The sequence below is a fragment of the Sylvia atricapilla genome, chromosome 30, assembly GCF_009819655.1.
Source record: "Sylvia atricapilla isolate bSylAtr1 chromosome 30, bSylAtr1.pri, whole genome shotgun sequence".
NCBI lineage: Eukaryota > Metazoa > Chordata > Aves > Passeriformes > Sylviidae > Sylvia > Sylvia atricapilla.
In genome coordinates, this window is record NC_089169.1 from 668,577 (window position 1) to 686,390 (window position 17,814).

Below are 17,814 nucleotides of genomic sequence, written 5' to 3' on the forward strand. Positions count from 1 at the left end.
GGCAGGATGAGGGGCTGCTGATACAGGGAGTGGTGGTGCAGCTCAGTGGGCTGGCACCTCCCATGGGTTAGGTGATGCTAAGGGCTGGGAAAAATCAGCTCAGGTGTTGGTTTTGAGCTGTTAAAGCCTTTTCTTCTGCCTGTTTTTTGGTTGCATGTGAACTCTTTGGCTTGGGCTTTGTGGTGGTGCTGTGACAACTGCTCATGGTGGCTGGTCCCTCCCGCCAGGCTGGGGCATGTTCCCTGCCGTCCTCATCCCCCTCTGCCGTTTGGCCTCTCGAGGTTTGTGGTCCATTTATTTTTAGGTAATTGCAGTGTCCGGGTGCTGGAGAGGCCGGTCGGTACCATGCAGCCAGACAAGGGAGGGATTTGTTGGCCAGTGTATTTTAAGCAGTTGGTTTCTCATAGGCGAAAATTTGTCCAGCTCCTTGCACTGGTGTGGAGGGGCTCCGCCAATGCCACAGTGGCTCCTGTCCTCACAGATGCCACTTTACCTGTGCCTGGTGCTGGACGTGGGGCAGGGTGCGAGGGTTCAGCTTCTCTCCCTTCTCTGCACCCTTGTGCAGGATCTGACCCTCTGCCACTGCTCCTGCTTGAGGAAAAAATCCTCCCTTAAGCTGTGCCTGGATGAGATCTGAGTGCTGGCAGCTCTGCTCCCAGTATCCAGTGATTAATGGGATTAAATTGGTGCCCCTAGTGAGGTTTTTTTATTTTGCATCTGGTTTTCTCAAGACTTTTTAAGCGGGGGGAGGCTGGGACCATGTCGCACTGAGATGTGATTAGATAAGGGAGAGCTGCCTGTGAACAAAAATCCTACCGGATAATTATTTATACCTCCGTGTGCGTCACTAATAAACATCTGGATCTGCTCCAAACATCTTCATTTGATTTGTTTTGTAGTCTCTCAACAGGGATGTTTCTCAGCTCCCCACCTCCCTCTTGTCGCGTGGCTTCTGAGGACTTGACTGAAATGAGGCTGCTCATGGGATGAGCCTGTTCCCCAGCACCAGCGTTGCTTGCCCATTTCCCCCTGAGCATTTGCACTCTTGGGGCTGGTTTAGCAATTTCCCACTCCTGGATTCCTGTGATGGGGTGGCAGTCACGTTGCCCTTCCTCAGGAGGAGAAAATTCGTGGTGTTAGTGGTTGCAGGAAAAAATACGAGTGGTCAAAACAAGCCAAAAAGCAACCCCAGATGTGTTGCCTTCTATTTTAAACATCCTCGTTTGATTTGGGGGCGAACCAGACTCCTGACCTTTCCGAGCACGTGGGGCTGGCAGTCACGCCAAGCTCTTCCAGGCCAGGGCTGACTTCTTGCTCTGTTTGTGTAGAGCCAAGAAATTACTATTAATAACTTTCCCTGAATGAGAGTTGAGTACCTGCTTCCCTGGGGCTCCTTGGAAGGCTCTTGCTCGGGCGGATAACATCAACAGTCATTATGAACGGGACCAAGAGTATTGGGTGCAGCTGGAATGCAGATGGGAAGGGACTGGTGTGGGAGGGGAGAGATGAAGGAAACCTCTGGCTGGCTGTGAAGCGCCTTGGGCAGGGCTTGCAGGCGCCACGAGCCATTTTTTGTGTGTTCCTCCATCCTTTTTACAACCCTGGCCTCCCTTTGCACGAATGTGATGCAAAAACCATCCCAAGTCCTTGGAGCCAGTGGCGAATGCCAGCTCCATCCATGTTGGCTGTAATCTGTGTCTCAGCTCTGCTAGGATCTCAGGAAAAAAAAATTAAATAAATAAAAAAGTTTCAGTGCTGCACCCAGCCTTAATCTCTTTAAACTGTATTTCGCTAATCCTTCATTAGGATCTCATTGTGAGCTTGTTATCCCGTTAGGGCTGAGCCGTGCGTGGCGGCACCCGCGGAGCCGGGTGGGAGGGGGCCACGTGCTCCACCGGGATGTGCCGGCAGCACCGGTGAGGTGGGCTCAGCTCTGTGGGGATGTGTGTCTGTGCTCCATCCTGCTGCTGGGCTGGGCTGGGTGCTGGAGGTACAGTGCGAACTGTGGGGAACTTGTTTCTGTTTACCTTCCCCTCCATCATACCTTGATGTGCCCATCGGGAGTGTTGGAGCTGGGGAGGGGGGTATCATGTAGAAAGTGCTGGTTTTGGTTTGTACCAAGGCTTGGTGAGTCTTTGGAGTGTTTCTGGGACCACCTGCAGCACTGGGGCCAGGTGGCTAGGGCAGGGTTTTAACTGGGGTTATTATCCAGGAAGCTGGTGGGAGGTGGTCCCAAGAGTCTCGCCAGGAGCAGGACAAACTTGATGTGCACTGATTCCCCTCTGCACTGCCACAGTAGTGTTGGAAAGGGCATCAACTGGACCCAGCATGCACAGGCAGATTCCTTCCTGTAGTGAGAGGTGCTCTCCCACTGGGAGGCTGCACTGGTGCCCTGCTTGGTGCTGCCAGTGCCCTGCCCCAGAGGGCACAGCCATGCCTGCAGCACCCAGCCTTGGCACCCTCCCCTGCAGGTACGGACCTTCTTGGTGCGACTGGCAATGGCAACAGCTCTGCTGCACCCAGAGGGCTGGGATACCTGCAAGCCATGGTTCTTGAAGTTCTTGGAGGAGGAGAGTGGCCCTGCACGAGGCTGTAGCTGGAGAAGTGGGAAGTCCACCCTGCCAGATAATGGAGCTGGGTTGAGCCTTGCAGGTTGCGATCAGCGAGAGCAGGAGATGGTCTGCAGAGCCGGTGCAGAAAGCAAAACAAAACCCACACACCCACACATTCCCACATGCGCAGGCACACACGGCAGTGAGCAGGCAGGGAGGGGATCTGCCAGCAGCCAGAGTCGAGACTCGAGTTAATTTGCTGGAAAATGAAAACCATTGCAGCAAGCGAGAAGGTTCCTGGCTTTCTTTTTCCTTTTCTCGAAGAAAACATTAGGTGGGATTTTTACCTTCCCCAGGTTTTGTTTTGTACAGAAATGTGGCTCTGAAGAGGAGGTTGGTGGTTAAAAGAGTTGCTGCCTGTTTTGTGCTTTCCTGCCCAGCCTCCTCCCTGCCGGAAGGTCTCGTGGGCACATGTGTCACCATGTCCTTGTCCACTTCTGCAGTGGGTCGGGGGAGGGAGGTGGCTCCTGTGACATTGCTCAGCAAGTGACAATGAACTCGGCTCTAAGCCTGCTTGTGGCTTTGCCTGAGAGCCTTGGCTGGCGTTTAAATTAATGCACGTTTATTTGCCTCCAGGTTGGGGAACATCTCTGCAGGTTGTGGTTTTGGGCAGTGCTGGGGCACAAGGGCACATTGAGGGGTTTGTGGCATTGTTCACCTTTGGGAGAGGGGATCTCTGCAGGGAACCCAAGCCGCTCAGGTTCTGGATGCAGGACTAACAGACTCTGGTTCTTGCTGTGGCTGGCGTGGTGCTGTACTGACACTCATCCTGTGCCGGGGCAGTGGGGGTCCTGCTCCCCCCGAGGGGCTTCCCCTCTACACCAGAGCACTTTGGAATTGTGAATTATTGTGAGGTGAGATTAATGCTGGCTTTCATCTTTCAAGAAATTGAGGATAGTGAAGTCCAGGAGGACTGGATCCCTGGGATTTGCTCTCCTTCCCGGGTTTTGCAGCCCTTTGGGGTGTTCTCATCAGGGGCTTGGCTGCAGCCATGCTGCCCCGTTCCCCTGGCTGGGAAGGTAGAGTTTTTCCAAATGCCTCTCTCCCTTTTTCCTGTGCCTATAATTAGCCTTGGCTCCCCGCCACCATATACTGTACGATCCTGGAAAGAGGTCATGGCTTTGCTGAAATTCTTGGGAACAGAGCTGCCTTTGCAGCTGGGAAAGCAGCACAATTTCCAAGCAGATAAGAAATAGGGCAAATGCAACTCTGCTCCCTGCTGTAATTTATGGGCTCTGGGGATGGCATCCAACGGCCTCCTCCCTCCCCTGGCTCTCCACGTGCTTGGGAGAGTCTGGGTTGGTGAAGATGGTTCCCAGCTCCAATGTGCTGTCTGGTGGTGGGGGGTGAGGAGGGTCCTGCCTTCTTCTGGATTGTTTGGTCTGGTTTTCCCCTTCTGCTGGATCCTGTCGAGGTCTTGCCCAGGACTGGAGAAGGAAAGAAATCAATTTTTGGGTGTGCATGGTCCTTTTCACTTCTAAAACTTCTCATTTTTATGAACTTCCCCAGAACGGAACTTCCTTTGCAGCAGGAAAAGGATCATCCTGATGATCTTAAAGCTCTTTTCCAACTAAAATGATTCTACAATTCTGTGATTACATGATCTCTGGGCAAGTGAGGAATAGGACTTGGATTTCTCTCCCAAGGAGAGCAAAACCCACAGAAGCAGAAGGTTCTGCAGGGGCTGGGGAGGGTTTTCCCACTTCCAAACTCTCCTGTGCAAATTGGTGAAAAACTCAAAGTGAAAAGAGTATTTTGAAAAGAGAAAACTCCCCTCTTCAGAAAAGAGAGACAGAAACACAGCAAAATCCCCTGTTCAGAAGTTTCCCAAAGTTTTGCTATTGTTTCTCTGCCCCTGTACAGTCATTCTGAGGAAAAAACCAGGATAAATCCACCCAGAAAGGACAGGATTGGAGAGCAAGGACTTGAGTTTCCATTCCAGCTGGGACTCCACACGTGCTATATCCCCCTGGCAGCGTCCTGCTTCTGAGCTGATCATCCCTTTCCAAAGGAGAGATTAGCTAAAAAAATCACGAGATTAAAAAGCAAAACACTTTCCATTTGTTGTAACTGGCTTCTGAGCCAGTGAGTTCCCTTCCCTTCCCTTCCCTTCCCTTCCCTTCCCTTCCCTTCCCTTCCCTTCCCTTCCCTTCCCTTCCCTTCCCTTCCCTTCCCTTCCCTTCCCTTCCCTTCCCTTCCCTTCCCTTCCCTTCCCTTCCCTTCCCTTCCCTTCCCTTCCCTTCCCTTCCCTTCCCTTCCCTTCCCTTCCCTTCCCTTCCCTTCCCTTCCCTTCCCTTCCCTTCCCTTCCCTTCCCTTCCCTTCCCTTCCCTTCCCTTCCCTTCCCTTCCCTTCCCTTCCCTTCCCTTCCCTTCCCTTCCCTTCCCTTCCCTTCCCTTCCCTTCCCTTCCCTTCCCTTCCCTTCCCTTCCCTTCCCTTCCCTTCCCTTCCCTTCCCTTCCCTTCCCTTCCCTTCCCTTCCCTATTTTGCTTTAGCAACTGAAGGCTTTTGAGGGGAAGAAGCACCGAGGATGCTGAGGTCCCCTTTGACAGCACTACGAGTTTTCCTGGTGATTCCAAGACTTGATAAGCCCTTTTTTTTGTGTTTGCTGTTGCCAGTATGTCCAAAGTGGGAGTAGCATTTGGGATTTGGAACTTTTCCAAGGGCCACTGCTGTGGTTCTATTGGAGGGAGGTGATGCTTGTACCGGCCACGGAGGTTTTGTTGCCCCACGGGGAACTGAGTTGTTTGGGGAGTGCAGGACGGTCTCCTATGGATTCATGCTGTTCGGTTGACTGATTAACCAAATTACGCAAAAATCTTATTTTTTCTCTGTAGGTGCCTATAAACCCCCCCTTCTGCTCCCCCCTTGCAATGGTGTACGTGGGGGGTGGTGTAGGAGTTGCTGACGATGGCACCGAATGTGCGAGTGTTTCTCTCTGCACCTCACTGGGGAGAAATATTTTAATCTCTTGGGTTTTTTTTGTTTCTGTTGTTTTGGGTTTTTTTTCTTGTTGTTTTTTGGTTTTGTTTATTTTTTTTTAATAGTGGATCTGAAGTTGGGGGAGTAGGCGCTCTCCCTACAGAGATTTGCCAAGGATGCAAATGGAGCTGGGGCTTGAACTGGGAGATTTGGGTAACCCCAAGAATGATTTTGTCTCTGGCTTGGGGTTTTCCCCTGTTGGGTTTTCAGAGGCAGCTGGGTGGCAAAGCCTTGCTCCATCAGTCTGTGACACCTGCTTTTCTGGATGCAGCCCTGCCTTTGCAGCCAGTCGAGAGCCATGCTCAGCCACGGGACTCTGAGTTTGTGTGAGGGGTCAGGGTTTGCACACTGGCTGTGGGGTGAACACCCTTTTTGCTTTCCAAGGCCGAGCAGCCCTGACTCTGGCTCAGGTCTGTCTGTGTCAGGTGATTTTCCAGCTGCTTGCAGGGGTTTGTCTGATGGTGCTGCTGTCAGTGGCTGGCACTGCTGGGCTGGGTGCTGGAGCAGGGCCAGGAGGGGCTGCTGAAGGGTGCTGGAGGCAGCAGCGCTGGCCATGGCTGGCTCCACTGTGGACACACCAGAGGGGCCATAGCACAACCCAGAATTAAGTGTGAGTCTCCCAGGTGCTGGTATTTGACCATGGAGCCCCTCTCCTCCCCACGAGGAGCTCTCTTTTCTTGTTTGCGAGTTGCCCTTATAAACAGGTTTAAAAAAACCTCTCAGCTTCCAGCAAGGGCCACAGAGCTGATCCAGGATCTGTTCCTGTTCCCTGGAGTGGGGGACAGCAGCAAGGGGCAGGGGGAGGTTTGCCTGGTCCCCCTACCTCACATGTGCCCACCTCCTACTTCTGCATTTGCAGTGGTGTTGGAAGGGATTTTGGGGGATCACCTGGAAGCCCACATTGGGAAAGCCTTCTGCCGGCCCAGCATGTCACCCAACTGCAGCTGAGAGGTGTCTTAGGACCTGCCACCATCTGTCAGAGCGGGGAGATGGATGGCTTGAAGTTTTGGACGCAGATGATGATGTTTGTTTGGTTTCCATGGGGAGAGGCCAGGCCGAGTGACCGGTGGTAGCCTGAGCCACCTGCTGAAGCTGCGGCAGTGAACAAGGTCCCCATGGTTGGCGGTGCCTGGCTCAGGTGATGGCAGAACAAGGCCATGAGAGGCCTGGGCTTTGCTCTTAATGATGGTGATTGTGTCCTGTGCTCTTTCCCACCTGGCTCGGCACATGCTGCTTGGCCACACCTCACCCTGTGGCCCTGGAGTTTGGACCTGGAGTCTGGCAGAGCCAGGGCTGGGGCTGAACTGGCCTCAGTGCCAGCAAGGGTGGAGACACCCAAAGTGGCTGGCTTCCCAGGCTCTGGGAGGGAGAACTGCTGTGTCTGCCTGGGGCAACTCCCATGGGGTCCTTGGAGACCTTCCCAAAGTGGGAGGGGAGAGGAGCTGGCACCCGCTTGCCAGGGCTCCATGTGCTTTGCCTGTGCTGGGCATACACATGGCAGCTCCTGGTGCCTTCCATGAGCCGCTCACATGGATTCATTTTGGTGCTGCAAACGTGAACCCTGCCTGCAACGAGGCCATCGGGGGTGGCCAGGCTGGTGCTGATGTATGTACAGGTGTGCTGGGATGACATTGTGGGTCCCTTTCAACATCACCCACCTGCTCCTCGTGCCTGTCGCCCATGCCAGGGCCTCCCAGACCTTCTGCCCTCTGGGGACAGTGGCGGCTCTCCATGTGTGTTGAAGAACCACACTCTGTCTTTATTTTCCTCCAGCTCTGTTTGTGTAACTCATGGGCAGTTGTGCTGGTCAGTGGCCACGGAGTGTCAGGAATGAATTGCTCGTGTACGTCAGCATGTGTGTAGGTGGGATTTCCACTCCCCCATGCCCCATGTGGGGTTTGTGTGGATGGGAAATGGCTGGATGCGTGGATGGCTACAGAGCAGTGGCAGAGGATCAGTCCCTCCATGTGACAGAAGAGAGAGCATGGCCTGAGAGACAGGTGGGAATTGGATCTCTGGCCTCTGAGGAGAGGCAGAGCAGACAGGAGAGGTTGTTGGGGCATCAGAAAGGCTTGTGGGGAATCTGAGGGGCATAATAGATGATGGTGCCATCTCTGCTTTACCTCTGCCTTGGAAATGCCAACAGGAGCTGGAACTGCAGATCTGGAGGAGCTGTCACTGCTGCTATGAAGTCTCCTGCACCCCTGGAGCAGCACTTTCACATGGTGCTCTGGAGAGTATGGGGGGTGTGAGCACCTGCAGCCCCTCTTGGCACCTCTGGGATGGGTTTGGGTTGCACATGCACTGTCCCAGGTCGCCATGAAGTTGTATAAAATTAGTTCAGGAAAGTGAGCAGTGGCTGCTCCAGTTTGATGTGCCAGTGGCCTGTTGTACCCGAACCTGAACCTGGATCTGGGCCTGACACCCAGCACTGAGCCACTTGCTGTCCCCATCAAGGAAGGTGCCAGTGCCCTCGGCCCCCAGGGCTGGTGCCAGCAGGTGGCAATGTGGCCTGAAGTATTTTCGCTGTCACTGGGGTGAGGGCAAGCACTAGGTAATTTGAGTACAGGGCACCCGCATCTTGCTATCCCTGTGCTCTCATTGGAGCCCCCATGATGTCTTTGAGGGGTTCTGGGATCAGTTCTGGGGGTCTTCCTTGTGCTGTATCAGCAGTTTGGGACAAGGAGGGAGGTGAGTGGCTTGCTCAGGGGGAGGAAACTGGGCTTTGGGGGATGCTTGTGTGTCCAGCTCTGCTGTTTGCTTCCCCTCTCTGTGCCTCAGTTTCCCTGCGCCAGGAGATGCAGCTGGTGCTGGGACCACTCCATGCAGGCAGTCGTGGTCCTGCTGACCAGCACTTGCCCAATGGCCTGGGATTGCACTGTCCTGCAGCAGTGTCAGCCCCCGGACAGGCTCGTGGAGTGGGGACATGCCAGCTGGAGCTTGCCCAGGTGTGGTTATCTGCATGTCCAGGGGTATTTCTGCTCCCACCAGATGTGCTGGGTGCAAGGAGATGGGCGGCCCAGCTGAGCAAAGAGGGCAGAAGCAAGATGGGCACTTGTGAGCCAGAGGAAATCCCTGTCTGCCTCTCATCTTATGCTTCCCCTGGTGTCCCCAGCACCCCTTGGTCACTGGTGTGGTGGTGCGTGGCTTTGCTCTGAAAGCCGTGCTGGTCCCCAGCCCTCCTGCACCTCCAGCTGCCCCCACGTCCATACAGCTGGAGGTTTCAGTTCTGCATCTCTGCTGCCCAAGGGGAACTCAGGCAGCGAGAGCGAAACTTGGCGGCTCCAACGGTTGCACTTGTGCCGCCCCTCTGACACCCCCTCATGTCCCCTAGGTCCTGGCAGGGCCAGCAGCCACTGTTGCAACACTTGCAGTGGCAGCTGTGCCACTCGGCTGCTCTGAGCTTCCCTGGAGCCTGGCTCAGTGAGCACGGAGAGGGAATTCCAGCTCCGCTACCCAAATCCAGAGCTGGATTTGGTCCCATTCTGGGACCCTTGTGAGGCAGCGCCTCTGCAAGGTGACCTGGTGGAGCAGGGGTGGGAGCCCCCACAATTCCTGCTCTGCCTTGATCTGGGGTCCCTTCACCCTGTGTGGGGTTTGGAGGAGCTGCAGTGGTGGTGGTCACACTCTGCATGTGCCCTTGGCACAGCTGGTTTATGCCGTGGTTCTTGGTCATTGCTCGCCACTGCACTGTCCTGCTGTGCAGCTGAGCCTCCCATGCCAATGGAGGTGGATTTCCTCTTCCTGGCCCCCACCTGTCCCCTTTCCACAGCCCCTGGTGCTGTGCTGCTGGGACTCGGCCCTGGATGGTTGGGAGCTGGAGTTTTTCGCTGTGTTAAACTGCCAGCCTGTCCTGCCTGATGCTCCTGCTTGGAGCGAGGTCTCCCCCAGTTTGTTCCTTTCTGCCTCTTGGTGTCAAGCCATAGGAAACCCAACTGGAAAAGGCTCAACAGGTTTAATTCAACCCTGGGGATATTCCCAGTGGCTGGTGCAAACTGAAGGCTGGGCTATGGCTGAGATGCTTCAGTTGGTGGGCTGGGAAAATGGAGAAAAATGGAGAAAAATGGAGAAAAATGGAGAAAAATGGAGGAAAATGGAGGAAAATGGAGATGGACTTTTTTTTTCCCTCCTTTTTTTTTTACTTTTTTCTCTTTTGTTTTCTTTTTCTAGATTTTTATTTTATTTTATTTTTAATTTTGTCTGCTCGTTGCTGTTGTTGGGATCCCCTGAGACTGACAATGTCACAGCTCTGCTAAATGGGGTCTGGGCTCTCCCTGCTTTGGGGTGGGAGTCCATGAGCACCTGGCAGAAGAGTGGCGGGCTGGATTGGCAGCCTGAGGTGGGGAAGTTCAGGTTTGGCATCCAAATGTTTGCAGCCCCGAGCCCGTTGCTAGAGGAAACATGAAAAAAGAGGAAGGAGAGATTGCGGTCACGGCTCTTCCCCTCCACAATCTGCGCCTCCCTCTTGGCCCCTCCAGCTCCACAGCTCCTTATTCTGCTCTTCCATCTCCTGCTGACTTTCCAGCTAAGTGCTTGGAAGTCCCCATGGCAGTGGCCATGGATTATTCATTTGGGGGTATTATATGTATATATGATGTAGGTAGGGGTTGTATCTATTTGGGGTTTATATACATGGGAATAAATGTATATTTGGGGGTTTATCTGTACATATGAGAATATATATGTATATTTGGTGGGTTACATATATGAGGGTATTTTATTTTGAGAGGACTGTGTGTATGGGAATATATATATCTTGGGGAGTTACATATGTGGGAATATAGGTGTGCTTGAGGGTGTAAGCAAAGACTGGCTGTGGCACAGAGGCTGCTAAGCATCAGCTAAGCAGATATCTCGGGTAGTCACCAAAAGCCATTCCTGCACATCCTCCAGGATCCTTATGGGCTGGTTGGAGCAGCTCCCAGCATCTGCTGCCTTTGCATGGCAGGTTGTGCCAGCCTAACTGCATCAGTTAAGAATGAGGGTCCCAGGAGGTTCTCCTCGTTCTTCTGCCCTCAGGAATTTTGGTTTGTTACTTATGAAACCAAAGCTTTGGTTTTCGAGTAGGAACAGTGCTAGCACCCGCTCAGAATTTCTGCCCCAAAGCTGGACACAAAGATTGTCTTGTCTTTACCCCTTCCTCTTCCCTTCTTTTGTCACTCAGAAAGGGGATCTCACTTGCCTTTGCCACCTCCATCCCTCCTCTATGTGTTTTCTTCCCCCCAGCTCGTAAAATAACAGAACATTTTGAAAACACGATACTTTTCCTCTTCCCTGGGCAGCATTTCCCTGTTAATAACAAGAAGGCTTCGAAAGCATGTGTGTGGTGTGGTGAGACCTAGGAACTGCCCAGGAGCCCTGGGGGCAGCCAGTGGCCTGACCCAGCCCCCGCCCCTCACTGGGGCTGCTCTCACTGTGCAGGTCACCTTTTGAAACACTCCAGGGTTTCTGGGAGCAGTGCCAGGATGCTCACTTGGCAGGGCAAAGGACGTGCATAGACAGACAAGGGAGCTGGCACTGCCAGTTAGTGGGGGCTTTGCTCCTTTGTACCAGCTCAAAATGTTACAAAATAGGGACTGAGGGGTTCACTGGGGTTTGCTGGTGTTGGATGTACCACTAGTTTCAAAGGGCAACGGCTTCTGCAGCTTGGGCAGGGCATGAAGCAGCCCTGGAGCTGTTGGGCTGGAGAGGGTCAGGGCCTCAGGAGTGTCACCCCATGGGTGCTGTTCATCCCTGTCTCAGATGACACTGGGCTGCAACCCTGCAGTGTCAGAACTGCCTGCAGGCTGAACACCCCAAGACCAATCCTGCTCCCCCTGGAGTTCCCCACCTTGGCCCGACAAGGGGCAGCTCATCTGCCAGATTGGGTTGGCAAAGGCACTGTTGTTAGTTGTCACGATCTAGGGACTGTGGCATGGCCAAGGGCTGTGTGGGGTCAGTTATTGTCCAGAAGTCACTGTCCTGATGGCCTGGTGGGCTGTGGGAGCCAGGAATGTGGCTGCTGCCAACCACCAGCCATGGGCAGTTCTGTCAGTGCAAGAGTCTGTGAGTGGTGGCTGTGTGGCTGTAGCAGCTGTCCCATGGCACCATGGGCATCCTGGAGCCTGTGGAAATGGACATTCCTAGCTGGTCTAATGGCATCTCCCACTGAGAGGAAACAACTCTCTGTACAGACATATGAGGTGTTGCCTGGCCACATGTCCCCCATTGCATCCTGGTAGGCTGTAGAGCTGGCCCCAAACCCTGCAAAGCAGAGCCAGCAGGGGCACACACCTTGGCCACATCCTCCACTCAGCCTAGCCTGTGATCCCCGGTCCCCATGTGGCTCTGCCACCAGCCCTGCAAGGCACTGCAGTGCTAAGACCAATGAGAGCTGCTTGGACACCAAGAGGAGGTTCAGGAACCTGTTGAGAGACCCTTTGCAATAAACACCACTTCTTCGACCTGGCTGCGAGTGTGGCACTTGCAAGGTGGTGTTTCCTCCGTGGATGTCCCTGTCCCCAGGTGGTCAGTCATTCTGTAGGACACTCTGTTTTGTTCAGGGAAATAAAGGAGTGGTCCTGGGGGTAGGCAGGTTGGTCTGGGAGTAATGGGTGCAGTGTGGCAGTAGCTGGAGTCCCCCATCCTTGTCCCTGCTGCTCCCTCGTTGTGGAAGACACACTTATCTGTCTGTCCTGATGAGGGAATCCTCGTGACTGGTCCGTTTGCAGGACCAGCCCAAGTGCTGTGAGGTTTGGGGCTGGAAAGCCGCTTGCACCTTGGCTGTTCAGGGTTGTCCCTTCTGCTTGGCTCCTTGGGAGCAAGAGGAAGGTGCAGCCCCGGACAGAGCCACGCGCTCCTCACTCCGGCTTTGTTCAGGCTGAATTTTGTAATGTCAGGAAATGAGCTGGCTGTGGGAGGGGAGGCAGCCGGGGGAGGAAGGCTGGTTTTGTGGTTGGAGTGGAAGATGAGGACGCCGGAAAGCTGAGCACAATTCCTCGCTCTGTTGCAGGTGCTGGGGGTGAGGCTGCAGCTTGGGAGCTCGTGGTGCGTTTGAAAAGTGGGTGCTGGCCTCTGTGCCTCAGTTTCCCTTTTGGTCAGCACCGTTCCTTTCGTGGGAGTGTGCTATGGTGATGGGGTCTCCACAAGTGCCAGATGGTTGCGACCACCAGTAGATGACCAGCATGAAGCTGAAGCCGCTGGGCTTTAGCACATGGGTCTCCTCCCATCTCCCAGTGGTGAGTGGGATGAGTTCAGGAGCTGCGTTTCCTTCTGAGCCGTGGCAGTTTCTCCTCAGGCCAAGCACATTTGCTGCTTGCATTCCCTGAGAGAGTGTCCAAGTGAGTGGGTCAGTGCTTTTTCATGTGGGATGTGCATGAGAATCTTCCCAAAAAACACAAAGTTCACCTAAACTTTGAGCAACTTTCTGCTGGCCACACTGTTGGCCTGAGCCACATCCCCAGTGTTAGCTTGGTTTATGATTTGTTTCATTCCTGAACTATTTTTAATTTCTTTCCCTCTGGTCTCACTGGGATGCTTTCCACATTGCATAGCCCCAGGGCTCCTGGTTCCCTGGATCCCTGTAGATCCTAGCCAGGTCCACCCAGTCTGCATGGCCCCTGCAGTGATGCTAAGGATCAGGGCAGTGCAGGGGGGACTCTGCAGCCCCTGTCCCATCAGCCAGGTCTGCAGAGGGTACTGGGATCCCTCAGTGTTCCCCTCCATCTGGCTGTGCTTGGATGGGACATGTGGGGAGTCCTGTCCCTGCCTCTGTCCCCTCAGACTGACAGCTGCTTGCTTTGTCTCTGCAGTTGGATTGAGGAGTGGTGGCCGCAGCTCATCCCTGGCAGGAGCAGAAGATGCAGGAGGCTGTGTAGCAGGTATGGCAGAAATCCCAAACTCTGGTTTCCTGCCTTCCCTTTGGGTTTGCTTGGCCACAGGTGTCTCCCCTGCTGCAGGCTGGCAGTGAGCAGAGGGTCCCACAGAGGATGCAGGTGGATGCAGCTCAAGGGTCTCAGGCTCCCACAGTGGTGCCGACCGGACCCTGCTGCCCTGTTCCAGGGACAGGAGGAAAAGTGAGTCTGGTGCTGGAAGGGCACAGGGAACACCCTGCTCCACTGTGCACTGCTCACCTGCTCTGCACAGGTCCTGGAGTGTGGGATGGGGCAGCAGAGCTCTCAGAGCAGGGCAGGGAGGTGGCACCCAACAGTGGGTGCCACTGCTGTTCTCCATTGCCCATCTTCCCCTTCACTTCCTCATCTGACACAGCTCTGATAGCTCCCAGCCAGAGCCACAGCACTGATTTGGGGCTGTCTGGGTGTTTTGCAACACAGCCCCGTGTATCAGTGCAAAGAAGGGGTTTCCTGCCCTGTTTTCTCCCAGTGTGGCCAAACCTGCTGTTATTTTGTCCCTTGCATTCCTCTGAAATAAGGTGCTGCTGGGAGAGGGCCTCATGTCCAAGTTTCCTTCCTCTTCAGCCTTCTTGGCCTGTTTATTGCTCTTACAGTAAATGTTCTGTGTCTACAGTGAGCTTGTGGTACAGACACCACCACGGGCTGGTTTATGAGGGCTCTATGGTTTCATGTAATGCATCTTCTGTACCTGAGAGTGAAATCAATAAAAGGAAAGATTTTTAAAAATAATATGCCCAGCTCCTGAACGGAGGGAGCTCTGTCACGACTGCTTAGTGAGCAGTTTTGTGGGGTTGTGATGGCTTCTAGTGCTGGAGAGGGTGCACGTAATTTATTTGGAAGTCTAGTGGTGGGAGATGGGGGCAGCATCACTGTGTCCTCTCCAAGGTCAATACCAAGGGCTTCATCTGCTGATAGAAACCAAGAACAGCTCCCCACGGGTCAGGGGGAGTGTTTCAGTGGTGCTTGGTGTGTGCCAGCGATGTGCTATGGTGTGCCAGGGGACAGGAGGGCTCAGCCAGGTCTGTCCCTCTGTGGCTGAGCTGAGTGCTCTGGGAGCGTTCTGGGGGCTGGTTTGGGACCAGCTCTGATTCACTCACTCTGGGCACAAATGAATACTAGCTAAGGGGCTCGTGTTTCCGTGTGGTGAATCATTACTTGGAGTGTCGGGGCGACGGGTCTGTCTGCTGTGGGGTGTGTGTGGAGGGCAGGACCCTCCTTGGCACACAGACACCGTGGTCCTGATGGACTGTGCACATTCCGTCCCCCAGCCCGGATGCTGGTGGGTGGTGGCAGGATCTCTCAGCGACTGCGCTCTCCCCCACACCACTCCTTGCTGCTCCAGCTACGTCCTGACCAGTGACAACAGCTCCTTGTTTTTTAATTTCACACAAATTCTTGGGGTTTGGGTTGGCAGTGTCTTCCTGCAAAGCCCTCATACTGCCACTGGTGCTAGCACAGAGTTTTGAGCAGGGAGGAGCAGTTTAGTGATTTCTGCAACTGCAGAACTGCTGGCCCCGAGGAGCAGTTCAGCAAGCGGTGCACTCAGGGAGGAGGATTTTGAAAAGCATCTCCGGGGACTGCTTTAAGATTTGTCCCCTTCGCTCTGCAAGTGACAGGAGCTGAGCAATTAGAGGAGCAATATCGACCCAGCCTCGGAAGCGTGTGACGGCCGGCACCGGGCGATTTAATCCCAGTGAAGCCACGTCCTCGCATCCTGGACATGCAAGCATCGCTGCCTGCGATCAATAGGCATTTTGTCTGAGGCCAGCCCTGTTTGAGGCAAACCAGGCAAACCTTCTTCTGTGACAGAAGACTCTTCTAAGGCCTGTGACCTTAATTGAATCTACTCTTTCATGTCCTAAAGATGTCTTGCTGCGGACATGCTCAGTAAATTACGTGTCTGTCCCCTGCATGCAGGGTCTATGCCACCCTGCTTCTTTCCTGGTGAGATTTTGCAGCCTGAGGCTGATTTCCAGCTGCTTGGGTCACCAGGTCTGTTCCTCTGCTGTCTGAGGCGTTGCCTGTGTTCTCTCGAAGGTTCATTGGCAACTGGAGTTTGCAACTTCGAAGCTCCCACTGTGCCCGAGGTGTGTGTGCCACTCTACCTGGTACCTGGCTCTCTGCATGTGGCAGGATCCTCCCGATCTCCAGGGAGAGCGTGTAAAATCTAGCCAGTGGGTGCCCTGAAACCAAATCCCCACTCTTGACCCTTTTGGATATGGAATACTGAATTTGGTAAAGCAGGGGGTTCCTGCCGTGTTTGCCGCAGCTGAAATGTGGCTGACTTGCTGGAGGTCACCTTTCCCGTCCCCGTGGAGCCGGGTGGCCTCCTCTGGTCATGGCTCTGCCCTTCGCTTTGGGTTCTGAGCTCATCCGCTATTTTACCACTGGCGGGGAAAAAAAAAAAAAAAAAACCAACAACCCACCCTGTCTTCAAAGCCCTTTTCCCTTGGGGAAAAGCCAGCTTGGTCAGAAACGTCGGCGCAGAAATGTCATTTGACCCAGCAGCTGGTTCACGCCTCCCCGGGGGTCCTGCGGCGTCCGCTGCCCATGTCCCAGTCCGGCCGCGGCCCCGGCTCCGGGCTGCTGCAGGAAGCGAACCCGGGCGCTGCTTTTGGCGAGCGCTGGCCGCTCCCTTCCCCCCGCAGGCTCCACCACCCCTCCTGCCTCCGCATCTGCCTCTGCTCTTCAACTGCGCCGTGCGCCCCGCGGCCTCCATCGCGGCTCTGGGGGGCTTTGGGGGGCTCTGGGGGGCTTTGGGGGGCTCTGGGGGGTTTTGGGGGGCTCTGGGGGGCTCGGGGCCGGCGGCTCCATGCCGCGCTTCCTGCCGGCCGCCAGCGCGCAGCGGCCGCGGAGAAGGACGCAGCCACCCTGTCTCCTGTAAGTACCTCTCACTCTTTCCACTGGAGAGTTAAAATTAGCAACTTCTTTTTTTAAAGCAGGCGTCGCTTTAAACCTCGCCAGCCCAACTGGGTTTCCTTTTATTTCCCCTCTCCCCCGGCTCCTTTTCTCTTGATTTTTTTTTTTTTGGTGGTTGTTGTTGTTGTTGTTATTGTTCAACGTGTGCATGGACTTTTCTCCCTTTTTATTTCTTTATTTCTTTTTTATTCCCCCCATCTTCTTTTCGTTCCTTCCTATTTTAAACACGGGTGACGCTGCAGTGTCGGTGCGGAGTTTGCAGCCAAATAAACAGCCCGGCGCTCCCCCACCCCGATCGCCTTACAGAGCCCGGGGCCGGAGCCCAGCGCTGAATTTAGACCCTTATCTATTGTCAGCCTCCGCGGTCGGCGCTGCTCTGCCAGGGGGGTTGCCCCGGACCCCCTTGTTGCTCCTGACACACGTCCTCGCTGTGAGTTTGCCGCTTGCTGTTTTTTCCCTCTCCTTTGTTTTCGTGGTAAAGCACAGAAGTGTCCGTAAATCAGGACCCGTTGCTTTTTTTTTTTTCCTAGCGCTTGGGTGGGCAAGGAGGGAGAGAGGGTTCTGAGTGATGTAGGGCTCCCATGCTGGAGACAGGGGGAAACTGAGGCACAGGGGGGAGCATGGCTCCCTGATGGGGAGTGGGTGAGCTGAGATTTCCTCTATTTAGAATTACAACAAACGTCGACCGGGAAGGAAAAGGCAGCAGGCACGGGCTCAGATGCAGGATCAGTGCCTGTCCCAAAGGGGGATAAATCCCTTTGGGAAGCTTGTGCTCACGGTCCCCTGTGGCAGGGATGATTCCGGGTGGAGGGTGCCACTGCTGGCACGGTGCTGCGGCCAGAGCTCTGCCGCGCCAGGACGGGATGGGGCCAGCAGCTGGAAGTGGATGTCCCGGCCCGGATCTGCGAAAGCAAACAGGAAGGCGAATGGGGAGCAGCCGCTGTGTTTACTCAGAGGTTATTTATTGTGGTTCCTCAGAGGTTGGTGCTGGGGACTTTTAACACCTTCCTGCTTGGTGCTGGATCTCTTTGGCCGGAGCTGGATGTCCAGCAGGAGCTTGCGGCCACGCCGGAGGTGAGCCAGGTACCAGGCACTGGATGTCAGGCGAAATGGCACACTGGGGCTCTCTGTCCACTTCCTTCTCCTCCCTTGACTGTTTCCTAAATGTTTGTTTTGCTCTAAAGCCCAGCCTGGCTGGGGTGGATGTGGTGGGGATGGATGTGGTGGGGCTGGGAGCAGTGAGCTTGGCTCATCCTAGAAAAATCTTTTTCCATTTGATTTTTTCAGGGTTTTTATGCCATTGCTGCTTTGGGATAACAGTTAATAATGCTGATAATCTTCATATCCATGTCGGTGAAAACGGAGGTGCAGAGCCTGTAGGAAGGGGATCTTTCAGAGTGCTTTTAGTGTT

The 17,814-nt window shown here is 54.4% G+C and overlaps 1 protein-coding gene across 7 annotated transcripts in view; it reads left to right on the forward strand.

Annotated features, from left to right (window-relative positions):
* The window catches only part of MEF2D (myocyte enhancer factor 2D), an 82,420-nt gene that overhangs the window by 11,932 nt on the left and 52,674 nt on the right, over nucleotides 1–17,814 (forward strand). For all 7 annotated transcript variants that reach the window (XM_066338003.1, XM_066338002.1, XM_066338006.1 and 4 more), the window contains exon 2: nucleotides 13,383–13,451. The gene's annotated coding sequence lies outside the window, so the exon portion shown is untranslated. The remainder of the gene's footprint in view (nucleotides 1–13,382; nucleotides 13,452–17,814) is intronic.